A 17077-nucleotide genomic window follows, 5' to 3' on the forward strand; every position below is an offset into this window, starting at 1 on the left:
CTTTAGAGCTCATTTAATGTGTATGAAAATCCAAATACTTTATATTTCTTCAAAGGATCTCAATATGAGCACCCAAAAACCGAAGCAACCCAAATCACTAGCCACCGTTGAAAAGGTAGACCAGACTAAACAAACATGTTACATTCTTCTCTACCTAGGAGACTGTGTTCACAAACAAAAATAGCTATTTGGCTGATAAAGATTGTGTGTCACTGCTTTACACTCAGTAGATATTGTGACTTTACCAAGACGTATAAGAACTTTACACACCCGCTTTAAATCACTCTACACAAGCTCATGACACTCATCTGAGACAAACTAAAGATAAAACCCTCCATATCACGTGGAAGTCTCCACTTCAACAGATGAGTCAACTTATGGAATTTTACGTACTTTGGCATGACAAAGTTTTCTTGACCAGAAAGGAACAATCACTGAATGCATCACACGTAAATGATGTAACTGAGGGACATGAAATTTATGCTGCCCAGTAGAAGAGGCTGAAGACAGATTTTGAAAGACTTGCACTGCATGATTACCCGCAAAGAACTTAGGTCAGATATAGCATCATTGGCTCTGAGAGGCCACACATCCACACATCTCTAATATATCTATCACTGTAGCATACTAGCATTTCTTCTTTAGCTCTGTCAGGAGGATCAAGTTGAGAGAGTCTAATCTTTTATGTCTGTGTTTTAGGGAAAGTTGAATTGAATGAGAACGACCATATTTCTGTTTTGTGTAGGTGGCACAGGGAAAACAGTGGTGCTGCAGATGTGGAGAAAAGTCTTGGAAGAAGGATATATTTGCCCTTTAGTATGTAACATTTTTAATTTTAATAGCTGCAGCTCTCTGTCACTATAGTTATGAAGTTCAACAATTATTGATCTCGGGCGCATGCCAGCCTTGCCAAAATACAAAAGCCTGCTCTTTCTATTTTGAATCTGTCCCCTTTTCCCAGATTTCAAGTATTTTGTAGCCAGAAAAAGAACTCCATAAGATCTTGGCTTTCTGTTCCCTCGGGCAGTCCAATTATCCTTATCTTCTTGTGTCTATTACCTTTTTCATCATCTTCATTATTTTCTCCCAGATCATAACTTTATCTTCGAATGACTGCAAGCATTTCTGCACAGTAATGTTTGAGCCCTGTACTGTAGCCACCAGCTGTTCTCTACCCTCAAGCTGCTCCCAAAGGCTATCCACTCTCACTGTGAAATTAATAAGTTATTGCTGCCAAGTATTTTGCATTTCTTCAATGTTAACAGCTAATGATTTTGCTAAGTTGAGAATGATTGCAGCTTCCATCTTGACAATTGATTAATCTTGACAATTAATTCTCTTGTCTTACACAAAGTAACTGTTGAGCAGTAAAGAATATAGAACGTGGATATGGAAAGAGGAGCCAGAGAAGAAATTAAGGTGAAAAGGAGGGGGAAAATGTGTTTTTTGCTTTTCAGTTATTTTGCAAAACACTTCAAGAGTACAGTACAATTATTTTCATAAAATTAGATCCACTTAGAGGCAGTCTGGCCCAGTGAACAGAGCACTGGACAGGGATTCAGGAGACATGGTTACTATTCCCGACATTGCCACTGGTCTGGTAGGCAGGTAACTTCACCACATTATGTCTCATTTTCCCCATCTGTAAAATGGAGATAATGATACTTACCTCCCTTTGTAGAGCACTTTGAAATCTACTGGTGAAAACTCTATAAAAGTACTGGATAGTATTATTAGATAGGAGATTACAGAAAGAGAAGGACAGAGAGAACATAATCAAAGGTATGAATATTCATTTCCCAGATGAATATTTCCCAACTGAGCTTGTATTAATTAGATGCAAAATGGTCACTGAAGCTACTTGCCTTCCCCAGATTTAAAGGACCAACAATCATAAACAGAAAGGCTCATTTGAACTCAGGGCTTCGCTACACTTGCAAGTTGCAGCGCTGGTGAGGGGGTTACAGTGCTGCAACTTACCAGGTGTCACACTTACAGAGCTCAGCCAGCGCTGCAACTCCCTTCCTGCAGCGCTGGCTGTACACCTGGTCCGCTACGGGTGTAGCGAATGCCCAGCGCTGCTGATGCAGCACTGCTCATCAGGTGTGGACACTCACCAGTGCTGTTATTGGCCTCCAGGGTATTAGGAGGTGTCCCACAATTCCTGTATACAACAAACGGGAGGTACTCCCGGAGATACTTATCTAAAAAACAAACACAGCTGCTTTTTGCTGCAGCAAGCCAGCGAGCCGAGGCTTTGGAATGTTTCACAGCTGTTTGCTTGAGGAGACAAACAGCACGGCGGGGGTGGGGGGGAGGGAGTCATCAGAGAAGCTGCTTATCTGGTCTGAAGCCTTTTTACATTTAAGAGTGATTGAGAGAGGGGTGGGGGAAATGGCCATAATTTGCAAGGCAGGGAGCTGTCACACAGTGTCTGCTCCAAAAATCCACTCTCTCTGTCTCCCCGACGCTCCTGTCACACTCCACCCCCCCTCTTTTGAACTTGCAAGGCAGGGAGCTGTCACAGTGTCTGCTCCAAAATCACTCTCTCTGTCTTCCGCAAGCTCCCTGTCACACTCCACCTCACCCACCTCTTTTGAAAAGCACATTGCGCCACTTGAACGCTGGATAGCTGCCCACATGCCCACTCCCAACAGCGCTGCAAATGCTGCAAATGTGGCCACACTGCAGCGCTGGCCCTACACAGCTGTACAACCACAGCTGTAACTACCAGCGCTGCAAAAATGTAAGTGTAGCCATGCTCTCAGATCAGAAGTCACTGGGAAACCAGCTGTCAGGGAAAGGTCTGAATTCCAACCCTTCTGAGGGCCAGGATCTCAGTAGATGACATCCAAGGTTTCTAAGGCTGGTGCCTGCTGTGTTTGAAATAGTCATGTTGTCATAAGTAGATAGGTAAGGGTTAATTTTCTTTACCTGTAAGGTTGGACAGGGGGAATCAAGCACCTGACCAGAGGACCAATCAGGAGACACTGATTTTTTTAAAGTCTGGGAGGAAAGGAACTTGGTGTCTTTTTTTCTCCGGCTGTGGTGAAGAGCACTTTCCTTCTATCTCCAAGCTTCTTCTAATCTTCTGTTACCAAGTGTGAGTACAAAGGAAAGCAATAGGTTGATATTGTAAGTGTATTTACATGTGTGTAATTGCTGGACTGGTTAAATTGGCTATTTTTTGAATCAGACGTGTATTCCTAATTCTTATAAGCAAGAGCCTGTAATTGACATCTTAATGCAGTGGGTTATATTTTTCTGTATTTTCTCTTCTTTTTATATAAAGTTTCTTTTTAAAAACCTGGTTGAGGTTTTTGGTTTTTCTCTGGTTAGGCTACAGGGAAGGGGGAGTGGAAAATCTCTTCAATGTTAGCTTTACTAGTTTTGAATGCTTCGCCTTAGGGAGAGGTTGATGGCCTCTTGTTTTGTATTCAAGGAGCTAATTACTGCATCGCCCAGCCTCACCAGGGAGGGAAGCTGGGGATCAGATAATGAGGAGACAAGGGGGAGGAACTTGTTTTCCCGTTTGAGATAGGAGACCCGGGGTTCTGGGTCTTGGGGGGTCCCCCAGGGACGATTTTGGGGGGCTTCAGTGTACCAGGCACTGAATCCTGGTTGGTGGCAGCGAGATCAGAGCCAAGCTGGGTATAAGCTTGGGGGGAGTTTCATGTTAAGCCCCCAAATTTTGGATGCTAAGGTCCAGATTTGGGACAGAGGATTTATCACACATGTCCTTTTAATTTACTCTAATATTATCTATCCTTAATACAAATCTGAATGCTTGTCTAACAGCAGCTATTTCCTCCATTTAAAGTTTTCCACTACACAATTAGAAATAGACAGACTAGATTAAACTGGGGTTCTGTTCAGCGGTCAAGCCAGTTTTCCTTGCTGTGTTTTGGTATCAGATTTTGGTGCCTCCTTTGCTTATAACAATATCTAGAAACTTGGTCCTATTAGTGTATGTAGCTTTTGACTGATTTTTTATGTACATCAGTGTGGATTATGACAGGATTAGATTGGGAGTTTCCAGAGAAGCTTTCTAGTAGGGCATCTGTATTACTTCATTTCTCCATAAATGAAAGTTAAATTCCGCTTCTTTTTCGGTAATCTGAATTTTGCATCACTTCTTAATTCTGGGAAATGACCAGCGATGCTTGTTTGCCATGGCTAATGAGGGCTATGTCATGACTGTGTCAAAACACAAATATGATTTTATAGAAAAATCATTGGTCACATTATTGAAACAAAATATATTTTATTTTAAAATAAAAGTGTTTTCAATCATTTAATAATACTAGCTAATAGTTTAACGCCACTCAAAAACGCAGATCACTTCCTATACTCTGTATTTCAGTACTCTGAACATGCCAAAAGTCATAGAAAAAGTTCACTCAGTAACAGATTGGCTTGGGTAGATATTTCATAGGGGAATTTTTTTTTATTATTTGTTTTGTTACCAAAGTCATGGTGTAATATACAGCCATCATACTGTGGCCTTGAACACATACTAAATCTTCACCTTTCAGAGTAAGGAAAATTGGTCTCAGAACCCAAAAGGGAGAACCTGATGAGGGTCTATTTATGGTCTTCAGTTAAGGGTGAGATTATTGAAAATTGTTTATTCCAAATACAACCAGTAACTCAATGGAAACAGAGCAGTCGGGGCAACCCTACAAAAATTTAGTGTGTGGGACATGATTCTTTTCTTCATTGGTATTGTTTTTAAAGTTAAAGATTGACTCAGTAATTGAATTCACTCATTTTGTATGCTTTTCCTTCTTGTTTACACTATTTCCAATTTCCACATGTAAACATCAAGCAGAGGGAACAATTCAAGCGTCTTCCTTTGTACTGGGAGCAATGATGTTACTGGTATGAGTACCTATTCCCTTCAGTTATAATGGGGGTATATCATTAATAATATTTTACCTACCGGTTACAAGGCAGAAGGTAGCTTTATAACTATGTCCACTATATGAGAAGTTTTCTATAATCTACTGAACAATCATCTGATAAATTAGATGAATTTTCTAAGTGAGTGATCCAGGAGAGTATATTTTGTTTGTCGGGTACATAAAAGAGAAATGGCATATAAAAGATGTAAATGCTTTCAGCACTGGAAAGCATACACATATGTGCTTGTTGCTCACTTAGGACAGTGTTTTTCTGCTGAATGTTCGACATTAATCCTCAATCATTTTACAATCAAATTGTTCAATTAAATCTAAGGCTAAGTCTACACTGGTGGAGTGTGGGTTGACCTAAGATATGCTACATATCGGTATTTTAGGTCGATTTACCTGGCCGTGAGGACGGAGGCGAGTCGATCACTGCCGCTCCCCTGTCGATTCCACTTTCACCTCTCTCCATCCTGGAGTTCCGGATTCAATGACAGAGCAATCAGGATCTATTTTATTGTGTCTACACTAGATGCTATAAATCGATCCCCGATAGATCAATCACTACCCACTGATCCGGCGTGTAGTGTAGACGTGTCCTAAGTTTGGTAAGTGTTGGGTGTCTACAGGTTGAATAAAGTGTAAATAATGAGAGCCACTACATAAAAAAAATATCAGAGTAATACTTAGTCCCAGTTTGGTTTCCCCTGAGAACAGGAGCTACTTGAAAATGCAAAGACTGAAAGATGGCATATCTAGTAAATCGCATTGCTCCTGCACTCTGTAGATGCAGCTATGTCTCCTAGAAGTGAGGTTTCTGGTGGCATGTGAATACAGTGTGTTTATTTGTCTGTGTGTTCTGTAATAACAACATAATGTATTTGGCTATCACTATCAGTTATACAAATTAGGGCCTGAATCCTGCAAAAACTTAACTTTAAACATGTGGGTAGTCCCACTGAGCTCAGTAGAAATGTTCTGGTACTTAAACTTAAGCATGTGCAGAAGCCTCTGCAGAATCAGATCATAAGTTAAAACAGATGATTGCTGAAATTAAATTAAAAATGTATATACAGAAAATCAGATGAGATTTGATTTCATTCACCTTATTGAATCAATTGGCAAAATAGATGTCAGTACAGTTAAATAAACATTAACTTTATAAAATCAATGCATTTATTTATAGTTTATTTGGAATCATTAGGATGATTGGAATCACGTGCTATTTCTTAATAGGTTCTTCAGTACAATGGGAATATGTGGGAGAGGTAAAAGCCTTCAGTAATAAAACATCCTGCTCCATTCTACTTAAGTCTTTGTAGGCACACTGCATTTATCTTAATGATGGCTTTACGGCTGACTTGGTAGGTCAACGCCTTCAATCTCAAGGTATAAAACATGTGTGTCTCTAGATATTCCATGACCCATAAAATGGCTAGTAAAATCTAGATTTAGATAATAATTACCAGCCTGCCCTGTCAGTTTGCTACCAGTTCAGGTACAATTTCACCTCCTGCCCTATTGGCATGTTGGCAGCAGGACAGTCTACAACCTGTGATAAATGAATTGCATTAATCTGTGTCACTGCCACAGTAAGCCTCATGTACTTTACTTGTTAAAGACTTTCAATTCTCCATGTAACATGCATCCATAACTCTCATTACTACTTATTGGACTTAAATATGCGCGCCTGGGAAAAGCTTCTATTCCTGACTTGTTAAAGACTTTCAATTCTCCATGTAACATGCATCCATAACTCTCATTACTACTTATTGGACTTAAATATGCGCGCCTGGGAAAAGCTTCTATTCCTGACTTGTTAAAGACTTTCAATTCTCCATGTAACATGCATCCATAACTCTCATTACTACTTATTGGACTTAAATATGCGCGCCTGGGAAAAGCTTCTATTCCTGACAATGCATGACAGATTTACTGCATCCCTCTCCATAGTTCTGCTTTAAAATTTCCAGACTAAAGGGTTTGTGAAGGGACATTATGACAATTCTGGAATAGATTGTCTACATAGTTTATTATTATTATGCTAAAACACAGTTATTTGTAACATAATATGAAGCAGAGAGATGTTCTTTTCTATGATAAACTTCTGAAAACAAACTGACAAACTATAATGTCAAGAATGTGATTCCTAAAGTTTTCTTTTTTGCGGGAGAGAAGTTTAAAATCTAACCTAGTCAGCTCCTTCCAGATTCACTCTTTATATTTTAATGACTGATTTACAGTAATTGCACTGGGAAGCAAGCATGTCTGCCAGGGCCCTGAAACCTTTTTAGTCCTCTCCTTCAGGAGGCCACTGATCCTGATTCATTCCCTGAGGATGGTGGAAAGGAGAAGGTCTGCTGACCAGGGCCCTTCTTATTATGGGGCCCTATGCAGTGTTATTAAACTGGTGCCCCTATGCCCGACGGTAGCCTGGGCTTGGGGGAAGAAGAGGCAGCAAAGGATAGAGAGATGCCCTGCCTGCCTCACAGTTGCGGAGAGTCACAGTTCCCCGCAGAGACCCGCATACCCTCTCCTTCGCACAGAATGGACATGCAGAAGATAACTAACTAAAAGCACTAAACTTGGGAATAAAAGATGTCTGTCACTAGTTTTTTGATATGCCCTGAAGTTTGTCAGAGATTTATTTGCAAAAACTTTGTAGTAAGGATGAATCAGCTGTCTTGCTGAATATAACATTAAATATTATGGAATACATGATGCAGCTCTTCTCTGTTTTACATTTTCTTGATCAGTATTTCTAAGCTGATTTTATATTTTAAATGTACTCTTAAGCCTTCATAAAGTAATCATTCCAGATTGCTACATATTTAACTCACTGATACAAAGACATTATTTTAAATTAATCAGTCACAGATGTTTAGTGTGTTCATACCAATGTGCATTGCTTTTAGAAAAAAGGAACACTAATTTTACTTTGTGTGATCTCCATAACAATAGACATGTTTATGAAATTTCACCAACTTTAAAAATACGTTTCCAAAGATTTTAGGTATAACAAGGGATTTTATATCTTACTAAGGTTCTGATTTTGCTGGAGGGTTCTCTTAAAACTAGTTCATTAGATAGTCAGAAGTAAAGAAAGGGAAACTCTTTGTCCAGCTATTTGGAAGGAAAGGGGTGTTGTTGCTTTAAGGGCTCTCTTCAAGGGGGAAGGTGGGTGAAAGGCAAAAGGAATGGACAGAAAGGACAGGAAGACTTTGGAAGCAAGTTTTTTTTTACTATAGTAATTAAAATTAAAATATGTATTTTAGATAAGGATGGTTTTTGAAGAATTTATTTAAAAAACTGTCTGAAGTTTCAAGCAAAAAAAACTAAAGATGAATACTCAGATTGCAAGGATTTTTTTTTTTTAGAGATTTTATAATCTTTACCAATTTACTAATGAAATATTTTTAAAGCAAATTTTAAACTAAGGTCCTGTAGACTATCATGTTTTGAGAAAATACTACAGTAATGACATACTTGTTTTTGTCAGTTAAATTCAGAAACTGACAGTATATACCTGGGTTGGCAAATGCCTGTTAATGGCGTTATAAACTTGATGGTCCTTAAACGTTTCTATGTTCATAATAGGTTGGAGGCTGGAAGGCTTTTTCATTTTAAGTCCTGCTGGAGTAAGAGTCACCAGGTTGCAGCACCTAGCTGTAGGAGGCTGCAGGAAGGGTCAGATCAGGGATAGAAAAGCTGAGAGGGTGGATAAGACCCAGTGGTATCCCAAATTTTCAGATGCCCTACGCAGCTTATGCCTAAGGACAGTCCTGATGCTGACCAGGGCCTCTTAAGGATGATCCTGCCAAAACAATGTTGTCCTTGGTGCACTCCCAAATGATGATGGTAATAGGAATGTGTAGCTCCCGATAGGAGCTGGTTGAATCATTTGTTGAAAATATTTTAGCTGCAAATTGAATCCTTTCCTTGGTTTGTAAGCGAACCTTGTTTACAACATATTCATTGTTACATTCACTGAATAGCATGTACAAGCAATATTCAGCCTCTGGGCTGTTTATTTCAACTATTCATTAGTTATTCATGATGTGTGATTTTAGCTATGTTATTTATATGTAACCGTGGTATCTGAAAAAAGAACAGGAGTACTTGTGGCACCTTAGAGACTAACAAATTTATTTGAGCATAAACTTTAGTGGGCTACAGCCCACTTCATTGGACAGACTTTATGTACTGTGACCTTACAATCTCTTCATTGAAGGGTTAGCATAGGCATGCAAAGTCCCTGGAATAATTACATTTAACAAAAGCTTTTTTGTTACTGGAAGAGGGCATAGAAGAGGGTACAGCTGAAGCTCCTCTCCTGCTGCTGGTGCAGCTTTGTTCTCCACCCACAGCAATTTGTTTCAGAGAGACCTCGAGACTGTGGTGCAGCCTGACATTGGAGATCTTCTCTGTGGATGTGTCAAGAAACTCTGACTCATGCTCCCAGGCTGCACAGTAACTTTGTTGTAGTATTTATCTTCCTAACATCCAGGTGATATAGAAATGTATTCTTACCATCTCCATTTTACAGATGGGAACCTGAAACAGAGAGACACTAAGGCTCAGATCCTCAAAGGTATTTAGGTGCTAACTCCTACTGATCTCAGCAGGGCCGTCCTTAGGCATAGGCAACATAGGCAGCTGCATAGGGCACCTGAAAATTTGGGGCACCACTGGGTCTTAGTGTCCATCCTCTTCTTTTCCTATCCCTGTTCTGACCCTTCCTGCAGGCTCCCACAGATGGCTGCTCTAGCCTGGTGAGTCTTCCTTGGGAGGGAATCTAGTAGTTAAAAGTGAAAAAACCTCCAGCCTGCCAGACCTATTAGCACAACATTGAAACTGTTAAAGAGACATTCAAGGGGTAATAAAGCCATTTAACAGGCATTTGCCAACCCCAAGGTATATACTGACAGGTTTCAGAGTGGTAGTCCTGTTAGTCTGTATCAGCAAAAACAAGGAAAAGTCCTTGTGGCACCTCAGAGACTAACAAATTATTTGGGCATAAGCTTTTGTGGGCTAGAACCCATTTCATCAGCTGTCCACGAAAGCTTATGCCCAAATAAATTTTTATACTGTCAGTTTCTGACTTTACTGACAAAAACAGTTGTGCATTAATGTAATATTTACACAGAACATGTCAGTCTACAGGACCTTAGTTTAAAATTTGCTTTAAAAATATTTCATTAGTGAGCTGGTGAAGATTATAAAATCACATTTCTAAAAAATGCTTGCATAGAGTTTTAGATGCACAATCATCTTTAGCCTTAAATGCGTGGATCTTCAGACATACAGTTTTTTAAATAAATCCTTCAAAAGACCTCCCTTATCTAAAATACACATTTTAATTACTATAGTTAAAAAAAAAAGTGCTTCCAAGTCTTCCTGTCCTTTCTGTCCATCCCTTCACCACCTCTCCCCCCACTCCCCACTGAAGAGAGCCCTTAAAGGGACAACAGTCCTTCCCTTCCAGATAGCTGGACAAAGAGTTTCCCTTTCTTTACTTCTGACTATCCGATGAACTAGTTTTAAAAGAACCCTCCAGCAAAATCAGTACCTTAGTAAGACATAAAATCCTTGTTATACCTAAAATCTTTGGAAACATATTTTTTTAAAGTTGGTGAAATTTCATAACCATGTCTCTTGTTATGGAGATCACACAAAGTAAATTACTGTTCCCTTTTTCTAAAAGCAATGAACATTGTTATGAACACACTAAACCTCTCTGATTAATTTAAAATAATGTCTTTGTTTCAGTGAGTTAAATATGTAGTAATCTGGAATGCTGGCTTAAGGTTTGAGTACATTTAAAATATAAATTCAGCTTAGAAATACTGATTAAGAAAATGTAAAACAGAGAAGAGCTGCATCATGTATTCCATTATATGTAATGTTGTATTCAGCAGGACAGCTGACTCACCCTTACTACAAAGTTTTTGCAAATAAATCTCTGACAAACTTCAGGGCATATCAAAAAACCTGTGACTGACATTTTTTATTCCCAAATTTTAGTGCTTTTAATTAGGTAATTTCTTCATGTCCATTCTGCATGAGGGAGAGGGTATGGGAGTCTCTGTGACTCTCCGCCACCATGAGGCAGGCCGGGCATCTCATTATCTTTTGCTGTCTCGTCCCTCCTCCCCCTCCCCTACCAGGCTGTGAGCTTGGGCTGCAATCCGGCATAGGGGCACCAGTTTAATAATACTGCGTAGGGCCCCATAAATCCTAAGGACGGCCCTGGATCTCAGTGAAAGCTAAGAGCTGAACTACCTGTCAGAATCTTGGCCCAAGTGTCTTGTACAGCAGCCTGTAGCGGAGCAGGGAGCAGCACTTGGGTCTCCCAAGTCTCAGGCTATTGTCCTAACCACTGGACGATGCTTTTTGTTTCGGTGAATAGTCATGCATGGCTCATGGTTATGGCTCTACTCACTGACCAGATGACTGAAACTTTTGAAACAAGAGAACCGTCAATAGAGAATATTGCGCTTTTGATACATGTTGTCAAATGAAACATTCAAGATAAAATTCCTAGACATTTAGGATTCACAGACATTTTCATCAATATCTGGCAATCATTCTCATATGCACAATGCAGACTCCCAGAAAAGAAATATGTATCCTTATTCTGTCCCACATCCCCTCTAAATAATCATTTCTGCTGAGAGGAATACAGAACACTGCCAGTCGATAACAGCTAGGCAGGTAACAAGTTAGATTGTGCACACAGCTAGTATACACAAAACTGCTTATTATTCCTACCTCTTTCTCTCCCTGACTCCTATCTGTTTGTTTGTTTCATCCACCTGCTGCATGTTATCATTATCCTAAGATTACAAGATCTTCTAGGTAGGGACTAAATGCATAAAAGAAGTTAGGTGTTGTGACACTGAGAATCATAGCATCTAACTTTTACATGCCCAGTAAATCACTGCGATTCACAAAGCCTGAGTTAAGAGCAAAGGCTCTCGAACTAAAAAAAAGGGGGAGAAATAGGGTTGTGATTCATATAAGCCAGCACACTAGGTGGGAAGCAGTGAAGCTTGCCAATGGGAGATACTAACAAGAGGGATGTGTCCTAAGCCAGACCTCTCTCATTGAGATAGATGCCTAAGTCTGCGTTGCAAGAGATACCTTTCTCTGCTTGTTATACTCAGCTGTGAACCCTCTCCTGGAGTTAGGTGCCTATGCCATTTTTTCCAAGAAGCCAGGAGGAGGAGATTGTGGTGCCCACCGTATAACTTTTAGCCCGGTGGTTAGAGCAATCCCTGGGATGCGGGAGACCGAGTTTCTCCACACACCCTTGACCCTGTCAGAGAGGGAGAAAGTCACAGTATAAAATGGTGGCATCTTATTCATCAAACCTCTTCTCTATGTTTATCTGACTCAGATTGACTTGTTTTAATGAAAAAAAATCACTTTTCAGTCTATTTTGCTTCTATCAGCACTGCACAGTCTAATGCAGCTAAGAAAGTTAAAAGGATTCTCTTCATTACTGTACATCATCCTAATAAATTTAAATTAGCTGCAGAGGTTAGGGTTCCAAAATGTGTTCACAGTAAGCACTATCTGAGAATAATTAAAATGAAACATGAGAAATGTAATAGATGATTTTGTCCCTTTTCCAGCCAGTGGAAGGTATTGGCAGCCATATACTGAAATGTATCCTACATGGTGTTACTGTTTTCTCTGAAGATACGGCATTGGCTGAGTTCCTGCTTTTAATAGCATACTTCTTCTCCAAGCAGGTGGGATCTCCCTTGGTATTCAAGGGTTTTTGGCTGTTTTCCATCCTCCAACCTTCCCCTTAGAGTTGAGAAATGAAACATTTGTTTGCAATTACTGATTTTCTGGTCATGACATCCCAACTCACAGTGAATGGTGTTGTGTGATTTGAATTGGCTGCCTGTTGATTTCTGGATATTATTCAAGCTATTGTTTATTAAACAGTAAAGTGTGGAAGAACTTGGCATCCACGTACACCAGAGATCAGCTAGGTCTGAACTTGTTGATCTGCAAATGATTTTCTGTAGCCTTTAAGGAGAGTACAGAATGGTGAATTTTTAAAGCAATTCTTCAGTTTATGTGTGGACAGGATAAGCTACAGAATTAGTTGGTTTTGTAAGAATTGCGCTATGTACAATTTTGTGAGAAGTGCCTAGAGGATGAAATATGTGACTTTCAAGTATCCATATATTAAAATAAGTAAATATTTCTAGCACAGTTTAACAGTCCCATAAGGAAAGTATATGGCATCTCACAATCCTATTCAAGCAGCATGACATCATGGGACTCGTTGTTCTGAGGGATCATGTGACTGCAGGCTACAAAATAAGATTTACTGAGAAGAGGAAGCAGAATATCTAAGGTAGCTACTGTTCCCCAGTGAGAAAGAGAGCAGAGAATAGGCTGCACTTATTGTGGGGTCTTTCTACAGAGTGAGAGAGAGAGAGAGAGAGATTGATCCCTGGGTAATATAAAATGTCCTATCAACTCAGAGGGAAATCAAGGCACAGTGGTGAGGGGAAGCTGAGGCAGTCACTGCATCACAATGGGACACAGTGAGAGCTTGATGCTGAACTACTGATTTTTGGAGGTTAGGGAGCACTTTGCTTTCTGTTCCTGATAAACATATTAGATTAAGTGAAGTGAAGCAGAACATATTAGATGACACAGCTGGCACTGGCAAGTTGCTTTGTATGTGAAATTTACCACTGCCTCAAAGGATCAACAGCCTTTGAAAGCTAGGGGATTTCCCTTCTTCCTTATGCTACAAATGCAAGACCCAGGAGTAGGAACCATTTGAATGATATCTACAGGAACATAATTTTCCCTTTAACTCCATTAAACAATGTGAGGCCAACACCACCAGGGGTTCTTTATTGCCAACAGAATGTTTAACTAAATTCCAGTTAGCTAAGTTCCACCGCAAGATGGACTAGGCATTAAAGAAAATGGTCTGAAAATGTTCCTGTTTATTTTCTAAAAGTGTACTGCCTCTTTATCTGCAGTATTCAAAAAGCATTTTTTTTTTCAGTTTTCCCAGATGATGTGTTGCACTGGGATAATGATGTCATATTTCCTCAATCATGTTTATCCTAGCAAACAGCACACCCTAACAAGTCTAAGGCAGCAGTACTGTGCATTAGAATTTGGTATATCGCCAGCAAGCAGAACAAAAGGTGAAACAGTTCTTCCCCCTCTTAAAAATAAAAACACCACACTGCTTGTGATCAGTTAAGAACAATAATATTGGCATGAAAAATTTTCAGACACCATTAATATTTCAAATCCAAATTCACCAATTGTTTTGCCAATGTGATCATTTGAAAACATTCTGATATTCATGGGATGGGAAATACTGTGCACCAACTGGGGATGTTTTCTCAACGATATGGGTGGTACCATTTACTGACCCCTCGATCTTTCACAAATTCTGGAGTTTTCTCATAACAACATAACAATAACATTGATACAGAGTAACAAAGAGACCACATCGACACCAAGTGACTTAGCTGATAGCATTTTTTCTCATCTTTAAGTTAACAGAATATGGCAGATACATGAATCCAAAAAGTCTATATGTTGATTTGACTGATATTCTTTTGTTAACTGGTCCTCATTCATGCAGAAATTTAGTATCCGGTATGCTAAATGTAACATATTCTTAGTGAATCTCTTTTAAATTAAACTAGACCAGATGTTAAAATATTCAAAGCCAAATCGGCAAATCAACATATTGAGTTAAATGTTGAGAGAAGTCATTTGGGAACACCAAGGGAGTATTACTAAAAGTAATGGGATAGATAAAGGAAAGTGTAGGATGATTAACAAGGAAAATATCTCAACAGGTGTTTTAGAACTAGAGTTGATTGGATAATGAAAAATCATATTTGCAAAGATATTTGTGACTAAATGGATGATCTTGCTTCAAGAAGAATAGTGGCATAGGTTATTCATTATTCTTAAATTACTATCATTTGTTTATTCCAGTAGCACCTCAGGGTCCCAGTCAGGGATCAATGTCTCTATTGCACTATGCACACATTCAGTAAAGCCACAAGGCTGGATGCACAAAAGAAATTGGTGCCTAAGTCCATGTTTTAGGCATTTAAGTCACAATTTTGAGATCACTGCAAAACACAAAACTCCTGTCAAAGCTCTGTAGGCACCTAAACTCACTTGGCCTCTAAGTTTTCAAGGATAAAGTTCCCTAGGGCCCTATGTTTCTGGCTCAGAGCATGCACACTGCCTCCTAATTCTAGATATCCAAACACCTGTCTTCCATCTAAGTCCCAGAGTGATTAACAAACCAAGGGAACACTAGGCAACACTGCATCTCTCATGGTAGATAACTGTACCAGTGCAAAACATGTCTGATACAAACAGAAGTCAAGAAAGGTCAGCACAGTGTTATAATCAATAATGAAAACACACTGACATGAAATTCTTTGTAAGACATTATAAAGGGAACAGTAAAGATGAACTTGAGTAAAATTTCATATAGTTTATAACCCTATGACAGACAATCTCAGTTTTATTCAGATACCTGTCCGAAATGCTTGAAGAAAAGATTATTTACAGAAAGATAGAGAAAAAACTGAAAATACACCTTGCTTGCAACAATCTTGGTTAAAAAAACCCAACAAATAAGATCAACAAGGTCATTTCAAGTTGCTATAACAGCCAGACAGCAAGAATAACTGGATTGACTTCTGCCCTGTTTATGACAGTTTGTATAAAAAAGCAAATTCACAAGCAAGAAACAGAGTATCTGAAAAATTTGTCAGAAAACTAAGATGTGACTTCTTACATTGCCTCTTACTCATTTCTTACTTGTTCAGTGCAGATAACGTTTTTGGTGCCGTACAAAGCAATTTTTCTCTCGTCCTTGAGAGAAGATGTAAAGAATGTCAAAAAAGCTTTTCAAAACAGCATCAGACCAGCAGGCACAATTAAATTCAGACTAATCTTTTAAACAACCTACTAAAGACTGAAGATTTTATAACCTCCTATAGGGAAATATTCTGAAAATGCTGGCCAATTATTTAGTTTTCCCTTGCTTATAAAAATATTTCTTCATATTATAATATTTGGCTTTTGGCAATCACTAATTGGCAGGTATTTTCAAAATATTTTTCTATTGGAGGTTAACCTTGGACTGCCTTTCCTCCACAAGCAGCAAATTAGTTAAAATTTCTTGTATTACCATGGTGTGTGTGTATATTCACACATGTGTGTATGTTTTAATAAAATGTCTGATAAAATGTGTGTACAATGTAAAATTACAATGGTGTTAAAAGAACATAATTTAGATTGCAGAGTCAGGCTCTTGAAAGTTAAATAATTCCCAGGCAACCTGAATTCTATCTCCTTTTGCTTTAAGATAACTTTAAATAAATGATCACATACAATTGGGACATATGCCTCATTCAGTGCACGTGATGATGATGCTCAAGAAAGGAGGTAACTATTTAACAATTATTTTTATCCTCATTATTCAATGTGTGGCCCAATCTGATCCCTTATGCATGCCATCCAAACCCTGAATACAAAATTATTAATTTCCTTGCAGTCTCTTCTTCGAAACCCACAGTGACTGCATGTATAACCAACATTAATGAATGCATTTTCACAACTTGCCTGGGAGATAAATTATTATCATCATCCCACCCTCCAGATGTCTTAAGTGATTTGCTCAAGGTCACGTAATGAAACAGTGGCAAAGCAAAGGTTAGAGCTCACTCTCCTGACTCCCATCCATGTGCTCATTCCTCCAGATTATACTGCCTGACTGAAAATGGTACTGAGCATTCACATTTCCCATTGACTTCACCTGCAGTTAGAGTGTCAGGCCCCAGATGCCTCCAGTCGGGTGCACAGGAAATGAGGAACCCACACTCAGTGACCATCTGTCAAAATTTTAGCTAAAATGACTTACTTAGCATCACACAGGAGGCAGTCTGAGGCAGAAATAGAGACAGAAGTTAATTCTCCTGCATATGGCTCATTGGGGATGGAGTTCTAGATCTCTCTCAATACAAATTTCTTACTGTTTTTTTCTCTTCAGAGACAGATTTTAAACGTGTCTCCTCCTCAGGCCAAACCGCAGCCACTGGGAGCTGCGGGGGGCCGTGCCTGCGGATGGTCAATGTAAATAA

The 17077-nt window shown here is 39.2% G+C and overlaps 1 protein-coding gene across 1 annotated transcript in view; it reads right to left on the bottom strand.

Moving 5' to 3' along the window:
• SNTG2 (syntrophin gamma 2) overlaps window positions 1-17077 on the bottom strand; it is a 534493-nt gene that overhangs the window by 122655 nt on the left and 394761 nt on the right. The window lies entirely within an intron of this gene.

This window comes from Chelonoidis abingdonii, chromosome 3, assembly GCF_003597395.2.
Source record: "Chelonoidis abingdonii isolate Lonesome George chromosome 3, CheloAbing_2.0, whole genome shotgun sequence".
In the NCBI taxonomy this organism is placed as follows: domain Eukaryota; kingdom Metazoa; phylum Chordata; order Testudines; family Testudinidae; genus Chelonoidis; species Chelonoidis abingdonii.